The 18,555-nt window shown below is 33.4% G+C and overlaps 1 protein-coding gene across 3 annotated transcripts in view; it reads right to left on the reverse strand.

The window, feature by feature from the left end:
• LOC142984033 (ATP-binding cassette sub-family D member 1-like) overlaps positions 1–18,555 on the reverse strand; it is a 72,671-nt gene that overhangs the window by 19,740 nt on the left and 34,376 nt on the right. For all 3 annotated transcript variants that reach the window (XR_012960128.1, XR_012960129.1, XM_076131340.1), the window contains one exon: positions 1,590–1,632. The gene's annotated coding sequence lies outside the window, so the exon portion shown is untranslated. The remainder of the gene's footprint in view (positions 1–1,589; positions 1,633–18,555) is intronic.

Consider the following 18,555-nt stretch of genomic DNA (forward strand, 5'->3'; position numbering starts at 1 on the left):
ATGCTTGAGTTAAATCAAAGTAATTTATTCATCGCGTGTATGTTTCAATATACTCTCAGAGATTGTCGTATGCAACGTTAAGTTAACAATGCGGTGGTGTATAAAGGTTTGTGTTGCGCTGTCATCAATAAAGGCTGTATCATAGTCTGAGATGATTGATTATTCAATTACATTCGCAATTATATAACATATTGGTAGTTAAATAATTACTGTATATTTTTTGTAGATATTTACTACCGGTCAAAGATTAGATTTACGTATAAAAACTTCCGTCACAGAGTGGCTAATTTAATGATAGAATAGCCAGATAAATAGAGCCTTAGTTATTGTAAACATTAACATTAATATTTTAAAATAACGAGTTTTATAACACGTGAACAGATACAACAAGAGGTTTAAAAATCCCACGAGACTGCGATTTGAATAAGCACTACATATTTAACTGGAGAAAAAACTACTCGTGACGTTTTGAATAGTATACGCGGTTATTTTGATTATATTAACAATTACAGTAATAATAATATTAATGTCATTATACAATTATTTTATTTTATAACAAACTTAATTATATTTGCGTGTCATAAGAAGATATAATAGAAAATATAACGTCCTATGTGAAGTCAAAAGTCTTTTTCAAATCTTATTTATTTCGTCAAGTTTGGCAGAATTTTAATGATTTCTTTAATTATCAAATAAGATATTATAATTTTTCTGCAAGGTCTTGCATGTTTCAACCAAATAGAGGGCAGCACGAAAAACTACAAACGTTTCTTAATTTCGATATAAATTGTTTAGGGATTTTAACTTGTACATAATTTTAAAGCATCTAAAACAATCGTCCTTCCAACAAAATTGATTTCATCATATAAATTGTTTATTTATTTAAAGCATTAGATCCGACCGGTCTTACCACTTGTAGTTACAACACTGTCGATATAATATTAATCGATAATTACGAAATAAGACTAATGCCTTGTGTTTTGTTAAATAATACAAGTAAATGTATTTCATTTAAAACTCAAGGGTCTGTATTGGATAATTTAGATAAAACCAACCCGTTGAAACCCATAGTAGATCGTTGAAATGATATAATCCAAAATGTTGTCCAATTCCATAATATTCACTGTAATTCAGATCGATTTCGCAAAACATTATCTGTAACATAAACGGGACTAAAAAGTTTTTGTTACACGTTATTACTTGCGTTTTGTGGATCTATAGAATGGATTATTATGGAAAATTAGTTTACATAGATTAAGATAAATACTTTAGTCCGAAGAATCATTTAAATTCGGTTACCACTTCTAAGTGATTATTAGTTAGCTTATGAGATGGGATTTCTACACTTGTCTTCATACATTCTCTGTCATTTTATCAGTCAGCTAGGTTATCCAACGGTTATCCATAAACCATGAAACTGTCCGTTAATCTATCTAAACATCTTCACGCTCAACATCTCCAAGTCCGTATGTTTCGGAATAACCGGCGTTTTTAGTTGCTTCTTTATTAATATAATGATACGTTTGAACGTTCGTGTAATTAGTTACATCCACCAGTTTTAAGTAAACGGATATGACTTGTTTAATTACCTGTACTTATGCAGATTGTAGATTCGGGTCAAGGACGATATATCTGAAAGAAAACAAAACATTAAAAATTAAAAGTATAAAGACAGGCTACAAATCTAGGTTTTATATTGGTCAAAAAACTCAACAAGGCAATTAACAGCAACAACGAAGAAGTAAAGAATACATTATACTTAGTTATCTATACTAATATTATAAAGCTGAAGAGTTTGTTTGTCTGTTTGTTTGAACGCGCTAATCTCGGGAACTACTGGTCCGATTTGAACAATTCTTTCAGTGTTAGATAGCCCATTTATCGAGGAAGGCTATAGGCTGTATATCATCACACTTCGACCAATAGGAGCAGAGTACCAGTGAAAAATGTTACAAAAACGGGGAAAATTATGATTCTCTTATGTGACGCAAGCGAAGTTGCGCGGGTCAGCTAGGTAGTAATAAATCTTTAATTAAATAAGATTTAGGCAACTTTACAGTAATTTCATCAATGAGTACTTTTCCGTTTAAACAAGTAAAAGGGATTTCTTCCCTTCATACATAACAATGAAAAGACATATGACTGTAGGTTTAATCCTTCGACCACTTCCCTCTGATGAAAATTCTATTACATACTACCACATATTTCGTATTTAGAGACTACTAAAACTCTTTTTATAAGGATCAAGTCACGTGTATAATCTTGATAATATAAATTGTTGCGGAAATTGGACGTGCGAAATTTAGCATAAACATGGACAAGTTTGGCATGCGTCATAATAGGTCATAAATTATATCAGGTTCAAGACACTAAAACAGGTAGGATTTAAGATTTAATCTTAAATGTTAATGGCGACACAGGTTTTGATGAATAGATCACGTTTTAGGTCACACGATACATATAATAATGTGTATATCTAAAGCCATGTTTTGTCTCCGTGTAAGTTAGCTGAGATGAAAGAACGTCATTTGCTGTGATTTTAAACTTATATTTCTTTATTCTATTTAATACTTATTTACCTTTTAGCATTACTTTCATACATACATAATATCACGCACGTTATACCCTAGGGTGTAGGCAGAGGTGTATAAAATACAGCCGCGTTTCGCAATTAACAATGTAAGCCAATTTTAAAGGGGGCGAGTCTATTGCCATTTACTAGACATGTTACCAAACTGCCATCTACTATTGAGAAATGTTTAAACAAACATTCGAAAAGACCAATAGTACTTTGCCTGACCTACGAATTGAACCCGAGACCTCATGATCAGCAATCGCATACACTACCGACCACGCCGCAAAGGCATATATTTTATACTAGCTGACTCGCGCAACTTCGCTTGCGTCACATAAGAGAGAATGAGTCAACATTTTCCCCGTTTTTGTAACATTTTTTCTGGTACTCTGCTCCTATTGGTCGTAGCGTGATGATATATAGCCTATAACCTTCCTCGATAAATGGGCTATCTAACACTGAAAGAATTTTTCAAATCGGACCAGTAGTTCCTGAGATTAGCGCGTTCAAACAAACAAACAAACAAACAAACAAACAAACTCTTCAGCTTAATAATATAATATTATATAATTATATAATATTAAGTAAGTAGCAAACAAAGCAGTGATAGCCGAGTGGTTTAAGTTGGCACCTCCCACGCAAGTGGTCGCAGGTTCGAATCCGAGGCAACACACCAATGACTTTTCGAAGTTATGTGTGTATTAGAAATAATTATCACTTGCTCTAACGGTGAAGGAAAACATCGTGAGGAAACCTTGCATGCCTAAAAATTTGTTTAATACATTTATTGAGGGTATGCAAAGTCCCCAACCCGCACTTGGCCAGCGTGGTGGACTCAAGGCCTAACCCCTCCCCCTCGTTTGGGAGGAGACCCTTGCCCTGCAGTGGGACAGTAATGGGTTATAAAAAAAAAAAAAAAAAAAATAGATGCATCAAAATTTACTGACCCTTTGCCATTAAATTCCTTCATAGACTATTCTAAGTAAACGATATTTACTCACAATTGCGTGCCTTAGTGCTAGTTTCCAAGGTGAATTCAAATATACTTATAAATCGTAATCTGAACCACAAACACAGTCTCACCATGACCTAGCACAATAACTGGATCAATCTTTGCCATACTATCAGAAACGGTTATATTTACTTTGTTAAACTGTAGGAAATATTGTGGAAAGACGTTTAAAAATAATTATCTTGTTACATATTTTGATATAAGCACTTATACTATATGACCACAATTTGTTTTTATGGAGTAGCCAGCCAGTCAAGCCTTATTACAATCCATGCAAACTTTATTTGCACATTGCTGAACGTCTTCATAATAATTAGAATAGTCCAACAAAGTAGAGAGCCATGGCATGCAGAATTTATTTATCTGTGTTGCCTGTTTAATACACAAAAACATTAATTATGATTTTGTGTATTAAACAGGCCACTGCTCGCGGTATAAGCCTCTAGGTCATTCATATACCAAATACCCTCCGTTAGTCGCGAACCTTGCAGGCAAGGCTTCTTAACTAAGTAGGTAGTTGGACTATAGGTTTTCTTTCCGCATTCTCATACTATTTAAAGGAAAGTATTATACTTTATGTTACTAGCCAGTCGCTTCTTGCTTATCAATATCGATTCAGCAATTCGGCCGAGTATCCCCAACAAACAGTTTTAAACACGAGACTTTTTAGCCCAAAAGTTTTAAGTCAAGCCTTATTCTTTATCTAAAGGTTATCTTTCAGTATTTAAATAATTAGCAGTATATTTCCACACACATAATGCCTAACCTTTTACATATTTTGGTAATAAAAAACACGTATTTTTAATATATTTCCTTTGTTCAAGAACAGGACAGATAACCGTGGCATTTAGACCCATCAAACGATTTGTTTCACAGGTGGATGGAATTGATTTCATACATGCATTCATGTTAGATAATAGTTGTAGCACGTAATGTATGAGTTTGGATGATGCAAGTGTATTTAGATAACATGTATGGTAGATGTTTATGGCAATAGGATCGTCATTACAATTTCGGCTTGACAGATGGTCGGAAAATCCGGGATCTGCCCCGTACCAGAGGTAGTCAGTATTAAGACCTCAACGGCCCGGAATTCATAAGTTTGAATCTCGCAATCTAGGGGATCACGAAACATGGGTTTTTTCATCTCTGCCTACCTTTGGGTATAAGCGTGATGACGAATACTTAAAATATGTTTGTTGTTTGTAGCAAAAAAATGATTAGGGAGAGTTAAGAGATGCTGCGGGGTTCTTGGAATGAGGGGACTTCGTTTCGTGTCAAAATTGCGCATTTTGCATAATAATTGAACCCTTGACGCACATAGCAAACGCATACTTATTTAATTATTCAAAATAAAGGCAAAAAATACACACGACCTGAACATACAACTATCTTAAACTTCGTCAGAAAATTATTATTCAATGACGCACGTCGCACCTTTGTAACAAAAAAGCTGCTCAATCAAAATTCGCAATACCTTATCATAAAGGAGCTTTATAAACATAATAAATTAGGCGTAAAAGCCTATTGGAATTAAATAACGGTTTTTATCACTGCCTTAATTACTACTGGTCATAAAATAGTAGTTTTTTTTTGTATAGTCGGCGTCATAAAGAGTGAACAAGTGGAAGTGGTAATATACTCGTAAATAAAAATGAATATTGATGACTTGATTTATGTTATAAATGCAGTAGAAGTTTATATAAGATTAGTAAATGTTTTTTATTTTAATCTTTATCCCTGAGAGAGGCAACTTCCGCACTATGAACTCTTTATTTATGTGTAATACATAAGTTAGGGGAAACGTTAGAGACACTAACATAAGAAAAACTAAATAACTCTGTAGCATATAATATTTAGTCCAACAATTTAGTAGACAGCTAAATTATTGGACTAAAGACTATATACAGGGTGTAACAGACAGGCTACCGAAAACGAAAAAAAAATGATTCTAGACATGATTCTGGTGCTTATGGCGTTGAAAATTTTCATCGCTTTTTTCATGATTTTTCCGATTTTTTATGCGTTATTTTTATTTTTTTTCGGTATTATTTCGTTAATACTACACAGTGCAACATGAATATGAGAAAAAATCCGTCATATTACTGTTTTTCACAAAAAACAGCAATGGATTAAAACAACGTATAAATTCGCTATCAGCTGTCCGCGGCCAACGACACCGCGCCGGCGGCGGACGGCCGCGACGGTCGACGTACCTACGCGCGCCACACAGACACAATTACGCACACAGCTGCCAGCCTCACTCTCACTAGTATGCAGCGTTACTTAGTATTTGTTCTTCTATGTTAAAAATGAAAATGACATAATTATCCCGCTCTCCGATAAAAGGTACATTAATAAGATTTAAAATGTGTGATATCTTATTATTATTACACGTACAAATACATACAGAACGACAAAAAATCCTATTGATATTCTTTAGCGCTATAAAAATCTCTAATAAACAATTTAACAAGTATTGTCGCTTTGTTCTATTTGTTCTTGCAAACTTATTATTCTATTCGATATTTACACGCTCATTCATACAAGCGCGGTGCGACTCGAAAAGTAGATGGCCGTACTGACGCGTGACGCCGCGACCGCGCGTGGATGTTACATAGATGGGATGCGACAAAATGAATGCTAAGTAATTCTCCGGGGATAATGAATTATGATAAGTTAGTTTCTCTGATAAGAATATTAATGGATATTGATTGTTATCATTGTTATGTACCTAAATTTTTTATGGTTTAATTAAATAAACGTTTCGTGTTTATTTTATTTACTTTAATCTGATTTTATGTTATTAAATATCAAAGTAGGTATTTTAAACTTACATCAATAATGTTTGTAATGATATTCGGTATTTGAATAAAAGCCAATTAGGTATCTACCTACTTACAATTTTACTATGAGCTATTGTAACATACGAGCGTACTTACGATACCTACCATAAACGATACATAAGATTGTTATCTAATAATACATACTAGTGAGCGCATAGACGTGGTGGTACGCGTACGTACCGCTGATTGTTGGCAGCTCCTCGCATGATCAATTATTGTTACAACCACATTGTAAAACTTTTGGCGATTGAAAAGAGTGGCCGTGAGTTTCTCGCTAGCTCTTCTCATAAGGCTCTACCCCCTTTGCGAGCTAGTGGTAGATTCAGTAATTGTAACGACTATCGTAAGTGTCAACATTTGACCTAAATGAATAAAATAATGATTTGATTTTGATACCTAGGACGCGTCGCGACATGTCGTCGCTCAGCGCGCCGTCGCCGCCAGAAATCTCGTAGGCATGCGCGGAGATATATCGCGTTGTTCACTATACATTGAATGCTCAAAAATGACTAACTCGGGAACCAATCATTTCCGAGAAAAATGGTTGAAGTAAATTTCGCGCATTTAGTGTCACAAAATTAACACTGAAGTTTTCGGTTAACCGTCGTTTACACCCTGTATTTAGCGCCCGTAGCCAGTTGCGCTCACCGGTCGGCAAACGATTTATTTATTTTTTTTTTTTATTTATTTTGCAAATCCTGGCGCGGTCATTCCATAGATGGGTGATCGTATAGCGGTATTTGAACAGGGCGTCTCCGTGCTTCGGAGGGCACGTAAAAAGTCGGTCCCAGTTGTTGTCAATTAAGATAACAGTCGTTAAGCCACGTCAAAGGCCTTCGGGCGGCTTGAACAACTTTGACACTAGGTTGACAACTAACGATACGACAAGAAGAAGAAGACAGCTTTGTATGTAACGTTCGCGGCTAGCATAGAATTCAGCAATAAGAACATTTGTGGCACGTAGATTAATGCAACTGACGGTAGTCTCTTTTAAACATCTACTCCATTTAAGGGATACACAGATTTTTTTATTATAATGTAGATAAGTCGTACTTGATAAGAACAGTGATAGCCGAGTGGTATAAGTTGACACCTCCCACGCAAGTGGTCGCAGGTTCGAACCCGAGGCAACACACCAATGACTTTTTGAAGTTATGTGTGTATTAGAAATAATTATCACATACTCCAACGGTGAAGGAAAACATCGTGAGGAAACCTTGCATGCCTAAAATTTGTTTAAAACATTTATTGAGGGCATGCAAAGTCCCCAACCCGCACTTGGCCAGCGTGGTGGACTCAATGCTTAACCCCTCTCTCATTACGGGAGGAGACCCTTGCCCAGCAGTGGGACATTAATGGGTTCAATTTATTTTATTTGAGTCGTGCTTAGACTCTACATCATTTATAGTTAATCACCTGTCTATATTGACAAGCGCTAATAAACTACACAATTAACCACGTATATAACAATGAACACATTTGTCAGTTTGTCTGTACGTTACATATCATCAATATTAATACTATTGAACGAGCCACTACGTGTGAGGCGCCGAGTTTTTACAAAATATACGTTATAGTTGATCTTGAAACGTGAATGAATTTAATTAGTTTATTTTGTATCTAGTTACTGTGTTACTAGGCTAACGATAAAATGATGAAAATCTAAAGTCTGTTCGCAATTCCAGGTAGGTGTAGAAACCTAGAAAAACACCATGTTTAGCTTAACCCAATAGACATGTATAAAATTAGATATTAATATAAGTAATATTCATATTCCAATTAATCACGCCTGTATTTTTGTCAGGATAATGTATTGTTTTGCTAAAGGTTAAAAATACCTCCAGTAGTTTCTGATAGCTCAGTAGCTGCTGTGAAAATATACACAAACTTTTAATGAAATACTGTGTAAATCACTAAGACTCATAATTATTACTTAATTATAGAATTCACATAATTAAAAAAATATGTACTACAAATTGTTCATATTTCGTCTCCCTGTCTTTCCATAAATTAGTAAAAATATAATTACTTCAAATTTTCAAAGACGTCAGGTTTTCTATAACTTCCAAATCACCTCACAAACAGTACAAAAGACTTAAAAGCTTACCCATTTCCCATACATTTAGAAGTAATGGTCAAAAATACACGTCACTACACCGTACAATAGTCATCATTCATCATCGCGGTACTCAGAGAGAAAGTATAAAAAGTACAGAATAACTGTGTCGAGTTAACTGGCACGTATTTTTTATACAATTTCACCGTTAACAATGTTACACTTAGATGTCTGGCCTATCGCTGTTCACTATCAATGTTATACTTTAGAAAGATCGAATTTTACTAGCCTTGAGTTGGTATCTATATTAATATTATAAAGCTGAAGGGTTTCTTTGTTTGTATCTAGGAAGGCTATTTATCATCACGCTACGACCAACAGGAGCAGAGCACCAGGAAAAAATGTTACAAATACGGGGAAAATTTTGACCCATTCTCTCTTATGTGACACAAGCAAAGTTGCTCCGGTCAGCTAGTCCTATTATGACTGTAGAACCTGCTGATTTTCCAAAACGTAATAATTTAATTGCCTGGTAATTTGTAATTGGTTTACTTCCTGTTACATGGGACTAACATTGTTAATTACAAAACGTGTGGGTGTATTTTATACATATCTGTTTACACCGTTGAATATAACAAGCGTGATATTAAGTATGAACTGAAGTCAAATGCAAATTATAAATTAATATCGCAAAACAGTTTTAGAATCTTATCAGGCCAAAAGCGGGTCAGAATATCATGTTTTTATAAATTAAATACAACCTGTTAAACCTGTTAAAATAAACCAAAATTTGCAAGACTTTTTTCACTTTAATATTAATGATGAAGTTTTGTTCATTCAAAAATGTTAAGTACAAAAAAAATATAATTGTTCGTTTCTTTTTGCAAAAAGATGTTAAGATCCTTTTAATGTACAATTTGTTTATCTTCAGCTCTTACCTCATATAGTGTAATTATCTTATTATTAAGTCAAATATATCCAAATAAAAGCAATTAGGTAAGCACACCCTACCCCAAGCAAAAAAACGGCATATCTATCTATTGGTCACAATAATTTCTTCAAAACATACTTCTACCAAGTAAAACGCATAATTTACAAGGACACAAAAAACTTCCTAAACATGAATAAATAACACAACTCTATAATAAAGTGTTAACACATCGTAAACACATGAATCATATACTATTGAATAATAATATAAACAAAATCGCCTTAAAGTTTTCCGATAACATGACCTTAGGGCCTTTGAGACTATAAATCAAAGTATTTTTACACAAAAACACTATATCAAAGTCATTTAGACATAGTCCTACAACTTAGTAGAAAGCCTTGTTTGCAAGGTTTCGCGGAGGAATACATAACTTAGAATAGAAAATCAATGACCCACAGGACTATGCGACAGTGGCCTGTTTAATGTAGCTACTTTATTATGGAAACACACAAAACTTTCCTACAAATATTTAACATGAATATAATAATATAAATTTATTACTCTTTCACGAAATAAGTACTGGACGGGTTTCAAACTCTTTTAGATTTAGATTTTATCTTAAATGCCTAGGCTTTTCGCTATGTCGTAGGACTATATAAATCATGGTTAACATATCTTTTAAATTCGCAAAAATTTCCACTATAATAAAATTGCCATATAAGGTAATAATTATTCATTTAAATATGTATAACTGTTTTGTTTGTCGGTTTATTTTGATAGTTAAATTGCTAAACAGATTTTGATTAAATTTATTCCGGATATAGCTTACTTCCGGAGACTTAACTAGCTAATATTTATGCATAATTTAGCCATAAATAACAACTAGTCAAGTCGACTATAATTACCAGTATATTAATAGCTCTAAATAATGTTTCATTTTTCAATATCAAACCAGTAAATATTACGTTTTCATACACAATTTATTTTCACACAAAAAAATATAATTCATAACGAAAGTTTTCCTCTATGCACATAAATAGATACTAAAGAATAGTCTCAAGGCCTAACCTGTCCCTCACTCCGAAAAAGACCCTTGCCCAGCAGTGTCCTATGGAACAGTAGAAAAAAGACTCCAAAAATAGGTTTAGAAAATTCACCCTTTTCAAATAAAATAGTATATTAATATGATTCATCTATCATCATGACGGAAGTATTCATGCCGGCAAAAAATAATATAATAAAAAACAAGTACGAGTATGCCTATAAATCATAATGTGCATGCAAATCTGAGCAAGCATCGCTGCCTACACAGCCTTGCCCTCGCCTTGAAGATATTTCGTAACGATATTACTCGGCATTACGAAATTGTTTGTCTCTACCGGTTCAACAAATTATATGGATTTGTTTTGATATTAAGTTACAATTCTCAGAAATGTTATTATTATTCGAAAACATTTTTTGCGGGTAAATACATAAATATCACGTCATCATTTGATCCTAAGCTAAGCAGAGCTTGTACTATGGCAACCAAATAACTGATAAACATACTTATACATACTATTGTAAAGTACATGCTATATAGATACATTAACAACCAAACTCGTCCACATAACACAAATATTTGTCCCGGGTGGGATTTGAACCCACCACACGCGGCACTACGGTTATTGCGGTAAAGTGACCCCGCCAGGGCAATAGTCTCTTCTCCTTTGCTAATGAGGGAGGGGTAAGGCCTTGAGTCCACCACGCTGACCAAATGCGGGTCTAACATATAAGACTTTTTTACAAACAAAATTATATTAGCGAAATAACTTACTTATAATTACTGTCATTAATAAGACAGCTAGGTATATTATTTCTGAAAATGTCACAATAACAAAGACACTTCGTTAGTCAAAAGCTTATAATGTGGTTTTTTATTCTCAGTTTCACACAGATTGTGAATTAAGATAAAACATACATGTAAAGTATCTTAACTGATAATTAAGGACGTAAAACTTTTAATGAAATTCGTAATTCCAGCCATAATTTTACCTAACTGCGCAGTATTCCACTATTGAGCATAGGTCTATCCCTACAGTCTTTTTCACAGAGCTTAATCTCTACCCATTCCCAGACAATCATACACCAATATATTATATGCTTAATCCTGCTGCAACAGGACAACCAGTCTTACCGAAGGGTATCGTGTTATAACTCAGGTAAATGGGTTGTGGAGGTAAGTCGCTCCATGTAAAACACTGGTATTTCAGCTGCATCCGGTGAGATTGGAAGCAGACTCTAACATAGTTTGGAAGAAAGGCTAAGCTAAAGAATCCTGCTGCAGGCTGCATTTGGTTTTGCTAAGAGTAACTTAAATTTAAATTTTAATAGTTTTGTATTTCAGATTACGTTTCCCTTATTTCTTTTAATGATATTTGCATAGGCATATCCTTTTGTTCAATAACTTTACACATAAGGCCGAAAGAAACATACAAACGCTCAAAATTCTCTAATTCTTGCTACAATAACAAACCAAAAAATACCGTGATTTTTTATAAAACTTATGCCGGGCCTTTACCTTAAAGATCACACAAACTTGTCACACCAACATGAACCCAATGGTGACCAGAAAAGACATTTGATACAAAAACTTAACCGGCTTAGCCTTTTTTGTTACAAATACCTTTTTATATAAAGGTTTAATTGCTTAATTTTTTAAAGCGACTGGTATAATTTCTTGTTGGTCGTTGCACTCGTCGTTCATAAATTATTCATTTCGAAGATGCCCAAATTATGCTGACTTCAGTGCACTGAATAATAATGTAATTATGTTACAAATTTAAAGCAAGTGAGGAGCAGATGCCGCAGAATCCGATAGCACAGTGGATCATCTTAGAGGTCGCCGACCACGACCACCGACTAAAGGCACAAGCCTAGTTTTGCTAGGAAAGTAAATAGGATTGATAATGTGTACTGTAAAACTATAACTAATCTAGGTACATAAAGTAATCATTCAAAAAACATCTACCTTACCTACCAACTCAAAGATACTACAACAATCTGTGCATATTTATCGTAACTACTATTTAATGCGAAATCATAGAAAGAAAAATAAATCTTTTTCAATGTCTTATTTTCTACCAAACCTTCTAAAACACAAACCTTCATAATATTACGTAAACTGCACCAAGTAATTCTCATTTATAAGGCATTTCGTGAAATGGAATGTTCTCGAAGATTCCAGACATTTATAATGTACCAGCGGACCTCATTACGTATTCAAGGCTCCACGTTATTAAAGAAAAACTTCCTTCGCCTCGAAGTACGAAGAAAATGAGAATTTGAATACGTTTTCAAATTGTTTTCAGTGGAATGTGAAGACGGTTGCATTCACTGCACGTAGACGTGTATAGTTAAGCAACGTTTGATGCGTTTAGTCAAAGGATGGGTACATGGTATAACAACACATAAGAGCAGCTATTGTGACTCGCTTCTGATGCAAAGAAAAAGTTAAGCAGACAATAGAGAAATAGTATTTATTTATCGGTATAAAAACCGTGTTAAATTTCAAATAACCCCTATTTAGTGTAAACAATAGAAACTATTCAGTCCCTCTGATTTAGAAAACAGGCCTACCAATTTTGAAGAAACTTTTAGGCAGCTGATGTTAACATTATCCGAGTAAAGAACAGCTGGTTTTAGCTAGTACTCTGATCATGGCATTTGGACAACAGCTGCTCGCCGGCTGCAAATTCGCACCTTTATGGTCAGTGACCAGCAACTAAGAAGGACCACTTTCTCATTGCACATGCAGTCAAATGATCGGTAGCCGTCATTAAAACATAAAATATGGAACTTTCTAAGGTATATTCCAAGTCGGTGGACTCGAAAACACGATAGTGAAAGTTGCTCTCGACAACATTTGTACAAGTTAATTTTTAATATGCAAACGTGTTGATATTGGTTGGCTGTACATTGTATTGATGACCAATCGATATAGGCTCTCTAAGGATCAACTTTGCCACAAGCAATAATACCTACGTCGCAAAGGAATTTACCGAACCCAGAAACAGACTAATTAGACTAACATACTGTTAGTGTAAGGTGGTAATAAATAAATAAACAGAAACTTGAGTTTACATCTTACCCGAGAAATGAACTCAGAACAAATGATTATTCTTCACTATACACAATACAAAATTACAAATAGTAATTAAAATGACAGAATAACTAAGCTGGCTCTAACTATCGTATGTCCTTTTTGAAGTCTCAAACTATCTTTGTAGAAAATTCCGCCCAAACCCGTTTAGAAATTTGCATGAAAAAGTTACTAATAGAGTTACTTTCGCATTTATAATAACAACTATAGTAGGACTATGGAATAGGAATAATCCTAATCGTTTTTATAATTTTATTGTATACTAGCTGACCCGCGCAACTTAGCTTGCGTCACATAGGAAAGAATGAAAAAAAAATTCCCCGTTTTTGTAACATTTTTCGTTGCTACTCCGCTCCTAATGGCCGTAGCGTGATGTTATATAGCCTAAAGCCTTCCTCAATAAATGGGCTATCTAACACTGAATTTTTCAAATCGGGCCAGTAGTTCCTGAGATTAGCGCGTTCAAACAAACAAACAAACAAACTCTTCAGCTTTATAATATTAAGTATAGATTAGTAGGACTATAGAATTAGGAATAATCCTAATATTTTTCATCATTTCATAGTAAATTCCGCCAACTCTGTCACTACATATAAACCTTCGTGAAAGATCGTGAAGGTTCGGATCGCAGTTACAACATAACATTGTAATTACATAATATTTTATGTATAGATAGCGTGTATGTTATGGCAGATAATTGACCCGTGTCACATAATAACTATTGTGTCGATTAAAAGCAAAGTTATTTATGACATTTTCATACACGAGCCATTATTTTATGTATAAATTAATTTTGAACAAAAAAGTGATGATTTTATGCATGGAACGGATGCGCTTTTGACGTCATGTCTTGAAAAATCTTTCAGGGCATGATGTCAAAAGCGCATTACCTGAAAAATCTTTCGGGTACTTTTTGGAGCACAAAATACAGTAAAAGTTAAAACCTCACCATTGTATTGAAGTCGGTAAAAAGGAGCCTAACTCTGCCACATTCAGAAAAAAACTGAATTCAGTAGTTTCAGAGACTGAAACTGAAAAATATTATAACTCTCATAAAAGAGAAAGCAAAAAATATGTCTGGCCTAACTCAAATCTATACTAATATTATAAAGCTGAAGAGTTTGTTTGTTTGTTTGATTGTTTGTTTGTTTGTTTGAACGCGCTAATCTCAGGAACTACTGGTCCGATTTGAAAAATTCTTTCAGTGTTAGATAGTCCATTTATCGAGGAAGGTTATAGGCTATATATCATCACGCTACTACCAATAGGAGCAGAGTGCCAGTGAAAAATGTTACAAAAACGGGGAAAATTTTTAACACTTATGTAACGCAAGCGAAGTTGCGCGGGTCAGCTAGTTCAAAATATAATTTATTTCTTAAACTTCGTTCAAAGCATTTGAAATAGTCATAGACCGTTTTGGAACAGCTGGTTGCTCGTGTGAAGAAATAGCAAGAAACTCCTGTTTTACTTCCATGGGAAAAAGCCATGTATTTACATATATAGGAAGAACAGACTTCAAATCACTTGCAACAGTCTATACAAAGTAAACATCAATTTCTTTTTTGTATCTCTTGACAGCTGACCTTGATGACGTCACGTGATCATCACTGCCGGGTTCAATCGATCCTGAGCAAGCGAAGACACAAAGAGATAAGGTCGACCTGTCCTTTTCGAAGATATGCTCCGAGTGCTTATGATCGCTTCCTTATTGGAGAATGTTTTTTGAACAATTTCATTTAGGTTTTCAAAATGAAATCGTTTATTAAATATCAAATGCGTTACGAATGACAGGTGTACAGCTCGGAATCAAGAGTTAGTCAAACGAACCAGTAGTAAGTTCTAAGATACTCTTTTTAATCGACATAATCTTTATACCTACATTTTAGATACAAATCGTAGAGTCTGTAAGCTTTTTCTACAGCAAAGTTTAAAGTTTTGGTGTAATTGAGCATAATAACTTAAGATAGTGGTAAAATTGCTGATAGCTTCGTATGAATTTCTTGTTTCACAATCCTTTAGTTCATATTATTTGTAGGAATTCCCTAATTCTCCTGCACCAGAAATACCTTTATCAGTCTTACAATTTAGCGATATTCAAAAACATAAATAAAATCCCCTCGTTAATTTAGTAAACCAGTCTTACATTAGTTTATTACAGAGGTTAAGGTCACACACTTATATCAAACTGCAGAAGCCTTAAACACAAGGTCCCATCTTGTGTTCTTGAACTGATTTTATTATATTTAGATATGATCTTTATTACCTACGTCAAATTAAGATGCATTAAACTTTTGGGATGAGGAACTTTTGAATCCTTTGAAATTAGGAGACGAAAATTTTAAATGTTTTTTTTCACCTAATATAAATATGTAAATCTTCAAATTTCTTTGTAATTTAATATTAATAATTTCATATGTCTTAAAAATTAACCAAGTTTCTAACTACGATTTCTAAGACAGCTAATTTTACTACAAGTTTAAAAAGATTCAGTAGCGTAGATACTGTAAAATGCTAAAGACTTGACCCATTTCTTTTCATGATTTGAAGTCTTAAACAAAAATATAGTGTACCTACTGTATAACAGGTTTGTAAATTTACCATGCCACAAATTAGGACAAAAATATGAAACATATTAAAATGTAGCCTTAAAATCACAATTACAACGCTTCATACAAATATTATGGCAAGATATTTGCAAATATTTCAGTCTCTAAGTATTTCAACTCAAACAGTTTATCTATCAGACGAAATCTTAATAGCAAATAATGATCAGTATGAAACAAAACGATAACTCGATAGTTCACAACTTAAGCAACTTTACGAAACGCAGACAGACTGTGCAACATTTCAGTCTAGATACAAAACCAAGGTTGCATTTCTAGATATTTATTTTGTAATATAATAATATGAAATTATATTTGATATTTACTTCGGCGAAGTACTTGAAAGTTTTGTAACGGATTAATTCGGACGTTACGATATTGTAACGACTTCATTACGATTCTAAAACGTTACTATCACGAGATCTTAGAAAAACTTACTTATTTTAATCGCTCAACAGATTTGTAATTACTCAAGGATTATGAATAAATCTGGTACTATATGAGACTTTGTAAATACAGGTAAATCTAGAGCATAGAGTACAGACTAACACGTACCAATTAATGTTCCATTCACATCCCCTCTGCAAGGTAAATAGGTCACAACACAGACACAAAATATTGTCAACGAGTTCGAGAATACATTTTTGATAATGTTGATTACTCTTTCACACAACTACTCACGATTATGATTGATGATTTTTTGATGGATTTAGACAAAATTCACCACACACAAGGACTTTTACACACACAAATGTTTCCACTGGTCTCCATCCTCCGTTATTATATAGCTACCACCTTTCCAGTTAGGTGTCCAAATGGAGACCTTTGTCTGACAATGGGATATCATAGTTTAAAGAAATCTTTCCATGCGAACAAGTCGCGTTAAGAAGCCAGTCTTACACAAGTATTTTTATAAAACTTAAGACACATAAAAATATAAATTTATACTACACAACAAATAATAGAACATTTTCTCAGGACTCGTGATGAAAGACTAATTAGTTATTGTTTTACTTATAATTACTTCCTTTGCACATTATTTTTTACTATTATAATGACAAACACGTTTAATTAATTAAATTGCTCTAGAAATACTTTATATCTCCAAGGTGAGGCGTTAGTCAAATACAATATAGATTTAATGAGTTTACAAAAAGCTTTTGTTGATCATGCTCATGTTTCAAACCATTGTTATACTCACTTTGATATAAAGGACATATACATATGTACAAGATAAGTGTACAATCGTAAAAGTTAAGCAAAGATGAGCATAAGTATTGTTTTGACAAATTCATGCCATTTGTAAATGGAACTGCAGAAAAAAAGAATGTTACTATTGTATATCTATTATACACAATAACATAGCGTAATATCTGAAGAATAAAAGACTTTTCAAAATTTCCATCCATACCACTTAAATAGCCTTTTTTATTTTAACTAAGTCTAACGTCGTAACTAACGTCTTAATTCATTTGAATCTTAAATTGAATTCCTTGTTTACATATTATAATTATTATCAAAAACGATGTGGAACTAGTATGTACTTTATCACTCGTTTATCATAAAACATTAACGTCAATTCGACGTAATTGACACAAATATCTATCAAATTGTAAACATATTCACATGTTCTAAAGTATAATAAACTGTTAGGAATATGTAGTCTCAAATAAAATAAAATAAAATAAAATAAATAAAATAAGCTTCTTAGACACTGGCTGTCAAAAATAAGCATATGATATTTATGTAAATGTAGTTTTTGGAAGTTATTGTGTGTTTACAACATTGTGTCATTGAAACTTAAAGGCGGTCCTGGATCATGAGCATAACTAGTAATTCTAAATGATTGGAAGAAAATGGACGAAAAATTAAGAATGATAAAATACGGGAGGATTTTCACTCAACACTGGAACCAACGAATAGAAAAAAATGGCACAAATTCTTGTATTTACTTCATACAAGTATCAAGTAGAAAATTATATTTAGTTTTAGTTGTACCATTTTATAACAGGTTTTTAGGTACATAAATAAAACGTCGCCAAGTTTCATTCACAACAAAGTTATCTAATAGTGGAAAAGTTACAAAGCCGACTTTCACAAACTTATTTATATTATAAACATAACAGAATTACTAAAAACACATAGTTACAAGAACTTCTTAGTTTCACATATAAAAAAAGATGCTAACAGCTAATACAGGCCACAGCTTTGAAGAAATCAAAGTTTATAAGGATCGTTCTTTGCACTGTATCTACTCCTATCGAAAAAAAGTGTGTCTTTATGCAATCTAACTTAACTAAAAACTAACTCATTGCGCAAAAAAAGAACTAAAGTATGTAATAAAAAAGAAATACCTACGATTGTAAAACTATTTCAATATTAATTACAAAA

The sequence above is a fragment of the Anticarsia gemmatalis genome, chromosome 25, assembly GCF_050436995.1.
Source record: "Anticarsia gemmatalis isolate Benzon Research Colony breed Stoneville strain chromosome 25, ilAntGemm2 primary, whole genome shotgun sequence".
Lineage (NCBI taxonomy): Eukaryota > Metazoa > Arthropoda > Insecta > Lepidoptera > Erebidae > Anticarsia > Anticarsia gemmatalis.